The sequence below is a fragment of the Lontra canadensis genome, unplaced genomic scaffold, assembly GCF_010015895.1.
Source record: "Lontra canadensis isolate GAN:19392208 unplaced genomic scaffold, GSC_riverotter_1.0 scaffold21, whole genome shotgun sequence".
NCBI lineage: Eukaryota > Metazoa > Chordata > Mammalia > Carnivora > Mustelidae > Lontra > Lontra canadensis.
Window position 1 is genome coordinate 23846385 of NW_022631015.1, and position 6000 is coordinate 23852384.

Sequence of the window (6000 nt, forward strand, 5' to 3'; positions counted from 1 at the left end):
ACGAAGACCTTATATCTGATTCATATATTCTGCCCACCTGACAGGACAACAGGATTTCCGGACCACATGTTGTGGATCTCCCTTCCTCACCTGATAGCCTCTGCTTGATGCTTTGATTTCCAGGGTGCCGCAAGAACTGTAATGGGTTATCCTAGGTACAAGTATTACTAGTATTAATAAAGCACATATCCTTCTGTCAATAAACTTATTAGATTTCTGGATTATAAACATCTTTTGGGTTGCTTGGAACATATGGATTTTTCCTGTTTTTACAGCTCCTTTGCTGTATTATTAAAACTGAGTTGACATATTTAAAAATTGAATTCTGAACCTAAGACCTGTGGCATCATCTCCATGACCAAGGCTGTCCCTAAGCTTGGTCCTGAGCACCAGCTAGCCTAACTCCTTTGAAATAACATTTTAACTGCAAAGGAGTCCTTGATGAAAGGAGGTTAGAAAGGGCCTGGGGAGGGAGTGGGTTTTACTATGCTGGGGCTGCCAAAGCAAAACACCATACACTGGGGGGCTTAACAGAATTTATTTTATCAGTTCTGGAGGTTGAGAAGTCCAAGATCAAGGTGCCAGCTGATTCATTTTCTGGTAAGAGCTCTCTTCTTGGTTTGCAGAAGACTGCGTTCTCATTGTGTCCTCACATGGAAAAGAGAGGGTGAGTTCTCTTCTTGTAAGGACACCAATCAGAGTGCATCAGGGCTCTACCCTTATGACCCCATTAACTTTACTTACTTATTCTGAATACAGCCACACTGCGGGTTCAGTGTATACATCAATAAAGCTTTAATATACGAATATGGGGGCACAATTCAGTCCATAAGAGGGGGACCAAAAAAACCCCATTCAAAACACAAGGTGACATTTGGAACTCAGAAACTTCTCTAGCACATGGTAAGTACTCAGATATTTTTTGAATGAATGATTTCAACTTTAGTACGCTCAACATGATCTTTAATACATATAACACTGTATTATAAATACTACTAAATTAAAAAGCCATCTTACAGGGGCTTTTTCTCAGGACAGTTAATCTGGAAGTAGAATGCACAGACTCTGTTCATGACTAAAGCTTGAACGGTACTGGACTGAGTCAGGGATGAATAAAAAAAAGCCAGACCTTAGTAATGTGAGGGGCTGCTGACCCAGCTGTGGAAGTCTAGAGAGAAATCTGAACTTGGGAGGTCAGTCTCTGGAAAAAAGCAACGGGAGGCAGAAGCACAGTGTTGTGAACATAAGGTTCTGGTCCGGCCTGTCCAGGGAAGGAGGGCAACAGCAACCCGTGCAGCCCAGTGTGCTTCGGAGGCCTGGCTCGGTGGGCCGGTGGGCCAAGTGAAGGGTAAAGGAAGGCAAGGGCTCCATCCTGTTTCCGGGGCAGACTAGGAAACCTGTTAGAGGCCCAGCCGTAGGCCAAGGAGAAAGGAAGCATCTTACTCAAGAGTGGTTATCTGTACCAGTGCCCCAGAGGATGACCCCCCAGGCATTCCAGAAACAAAAGATAGTAGTATTTCCAGAAGCGATAGAGAGGAAAATGTAACGAATGACCTCCGCTACTTTCAGAGACTATAGCTCAGAAAACTGCTGCACGCATGACCGGATTCCACGGTAGTGCCTCTGGGAAAGGGGCCTCAACTATCCTGTAACAAAGAACAAGGGAAGCAATCAGTTCCTGGTGTGGTGTAAAGATTAAATTAACATGCTTTCTTTCTAGCCCCTCACACTCTTTCGAGTCTCATTAAGGATAAGGCACTGCTCCCTTTGCTTAATGCGTCTATGAATAATCCTAGGATCTGAGTGGAAGAAACCGTATCCAGAAAAAGTTAGCTCTGTCTGGGAAGGTCCCTCCATAGGCCCCCTTCTAGGAACATGTGTTCTCATTTGAAATATATCAGCGTTCAATGCGGAAACAACAGACTCAAAGTAGGTTTCAGAAAGGGAAAACAGTATGATAAAAGGAGGTCAGAAAAGGGATACCTCTCGGGACGCCTGGGTGGCTCAGTGGGTTAAGCCTCTGCCTTAGGCTCAGGTCATGGTCTCAGGGTCTTGGGATCCAGTCCCACATTGGGCTCTCTGCTCCGCAGGGAGCCTGCTCCCCCCTACCCCCCGCCCCCCCGCCTGACTCTGCCTACTTGTGATCTCTAATAAATAAAGTCTTCAAAAAAAAAAAAAGGGGGGGGGATACCTCTCCCTAATACCTAGAAGAATCCAGGTAGGAGACACCTTCCACAGATCTTGGCTAATAACTCAGTAGGTGTTTAAAAAAAAAAAAAAAAAAAAGTGGTGGTGGGGGCTGCCCTGAGAGGCAGGACCAGGAGTCGGGATAGGCCTGAGGGAGCTACGTTGTAAAAGGCTTCTTGAGGGAGAAGTCCCTGCATTAATTGGGGGAAGGGCACTGTATGAATGAATATAAGAGGACTGGGGACAATCAGATAATGAGTTCTCATATTCAGCTTTCATTTACCTTTCACCAAACTTGTCTGCAACTCAAAGTCCTCTACCAGTTCTCTATGTTGTACCTTCTCTCCAGAGCATCAGCCAGGCGCCCTGATTCTCCTGGTACCTGTCATTGCTGTGTTCACACCAACAGGTGACGGTATCACACAGGTCATCTAGTGTCAGGATAGACTGTGACTGTGTTTCTTAGCAGTCTTAACTTGGACAAGTTACCTCTTTGAGAATATTAACTCCTACCTCATACAGTGTCACAAGAGCTACCTATGACCATTCTTTTAGTCACCAAAACTTCACAATGACCACTTATAAAGCCCTCGCCGCACTGAAGGCACCACGCTTTATTCCCAGGAGCCAACTTTTAAACACATCAGCACGGAAAGTTCCTGACCTCAGTTGGTAGAGGGTATGTGATGCCTCGTACCTATCTGTACTTGGGACAGGTTAGATTCTTTTTCCAGATTGTTATCTAATGTCTGACAAAGTTTTATAGACTTTTCCTTTACTTTATTACATTTTCTTACATTCCTAACTTTTTTAGCTTTTCCCTTCTTCAGTCTTACACTTATGAGTATAGAATACCGCTTCCGGAAATCAGGGAGGAAGGCAAAGTTACAAAATCAATTAAAAAAACAAAACTCAGTGGAAAAAATGTAAAATTTTACTTTGAGAAACTCCTGGAAATACTTACGTCTGTTGATATTTTAACCATCTCATGACAGTCTTCATGTGAGGTATTTGCAACCAACCTCTACAGTGTACCAGAGGCCAAATGACCTACCTTAAGGCAGGGCCCATGTAGACAAAGATTGGTTTATTCTGGCCTTTGCCAATCATCTTCACGTCTTGTGTTTCAGCACATACGCATCAACTGGAGTCGAGAGTTCAAGGAATCCAGGACTTTTTCTGAAAAACAAATGTTTACATTAGTAGAATACACTTTTATCAAAGTATGGTCCAACCACAGAGGTTCCATTAAGTTAAATACCACACATCCTGAGTTAAGCCTTCAAAGCTACAACCATTAACTCCATGACCTACTCAAACTTATTCTTTGAGCTCTTAAATTCTGACTGCTCCTGGAGACCGAGACTGTCCTATTTACTGCAGTGTGTGTTCCAAGCACTTAGCCACATAGTAGCTGGATAGTCAGTGCCTGATACATGTTTGTAAATATAAAGGTCACTGTTGTGTATAAACTGCTGCTTTTCATTGAGTCTCAAAACTCTAGCAGCTGACTTCTCATTCAATTATGACTACTGAGCCCAATGTAAAAAAAAAAAAAAAGTAGCTTTAAGACCTTGCTTACACACACACACACATGATCTTGGAATCAATGAAAAATGTCTCTACTTTTGTCAAAAGTGGTTTTTATCAATCACCTCTTCAAAATTCCTGTCTAGAGAATTTCATTCCATCTAGGAGGGTTTCCTTAATTAATCTCACTCAGATCTTGTCATTTATGTAGTCTAAATTCCATGTACCTGAATTTTTTGTGAAATTGTTTGCAACCTGTTGTTTTAAGGAGTAAACGGTTACCCTTATGCTTCATATCGTATATTCTTGAACTTTTCCACTCTGAATTATCCAAAGGTGGGACCTAGATGAAAACCTGTCAAAGCCCCTGTGGGGGTTCCCCTGCTTGAGCCGGTGGGGGTGGGACTGAGGAGTGCACCCCATACACTTTGCTTTACAAATGCTGTTTCATTTCAGACTCACAATAAAACCCCTAAGGATGTGTATTATCTGTATTATCATGATCCCCTTTTGCAAGGGCACAAAGAGGTTTGAGGGGTCACACAGCCAGTAAGAGACAGGATTCAAAGTGGCCTAACTGTTCTAAACACTAATAATGAAGTAGCAGAAAGAAATTAAGAAAATAATCCACTTACAATTGCACTAAAAAGAATAAAATACCTAGGAAGAAACTTAACCGAGGAGGTGAAAGACCTGTACTCTGAAACTGTTAAACTCTGATGAAACAAACTGAAGATGACACAATCACATGGAAAGATAATCCACGCTCACGGACTGGAAGAATTAATATATTTTTTAAAGATTTTATTTATTTGCCAGAGAGTGCACACAAGCAGGCAGAGTGGCAGGCAGAGGGAGAAGCAGGATCCCCGCTGAGCAAGGAGCCCAAGGTACTTGATCCCCACCCCCCCCACCCCCCCCACCCCCATCGTGGGATCAGGACCTAAGCAGAAGGCAGATGCTTAACTGTGAGCCACCCAGGTGTCCCTAATAGGCCAAAATGCCTACACTACCCAAAGTAATCTACAAATTTAATGCAATCCTTATCAAACACCAACAGCATTTTTCACAGAACTAGAACAAAATACACTAAAATTTGTATAGGACCATGTGGTTCTATAATTTTAGTGCATATTTTATTTGTGTGTGTATATATATATCACATATAATATGTACTTCAAGATTACTACAAAGCTATAGTAATCAAAACAGTATGCTACTGTCACAAAAACAGACACAGAGATCAATGGAACAGAATAGAAAACCCAGAAATAAACCCACATATATATGGCCAATTAATCCATGACAAAAGAGGCAAGAATATACCATGGGGAAAAAGTCTCTTCAGTAAATGGTGCTGGGAGAACTGGACAGCAAGGAAAAGAATGAAACTGGACCACCTTCTTATACCATACACAGAAATAAACTCAAAATGGATTAAGGATCTGAATGTGAGAAAGGAAACCATAAAACCCCTAGAAGAAAATACACATAGTCATTTCTCTGACATGGGACTGAGCAACATTTTTCTAGATATATCTCCTGAGGCGAGGGGAACAGAAGCAAAAATAAACTGGGAACACACTAAATCAAAAAGCATTTGCACAGTGAAGAAAACCATCAACAAAATGAAAAGGCAGCCTACTGAATGGGAGAAGATATTTACAAATGACGTATCTGATAAGGGGTTATTAAACAAAATACATGAAAAATGTACACAACACCCAAAAAGCAAATAATCTGATTAAATATAGAGGAGGGGTGTCTGGGTGGCTCAGTGGGTTAAGCCTCTGCCTTCGGCTCAGGTCATGATCCCAGGGTCCTGGGATTGAGCCCCACCTCTACTCAGTGGGGAGCCTGCATCCTCCCCTCTCTCTGCCTGCCTCTCTGCCAACTTGTGATCTCTCTGTCAAATAAATAAAGTCTTAAAAAAAAAAAGATGATCCAAATCAACATTTTCTCAAAGAAGACTTAAAAATGGCCAACAGACACATGAAAAGATGCTCAACATCACTTATCAGGGAAATGCAAATCAAAAGCACAATGAGATATCACCTCACACCTGTCAGAATGACTAGACTAAAGACAAGAAATATCAAGTGTTGGTGGGGATGTGGAGAAAAAGGAACCTTCATGCACTGTTGGGAATACAAACTGGTACAACCACTGTGGAAAACAATACAGAGATTCCTCAAAAAATTAAAAATAGAAATACTATATGAACTGGTAATTTTTTTTTTTTAGATTTTATTTATTTGATAGAGATCACAAGTAGGCAGAGAC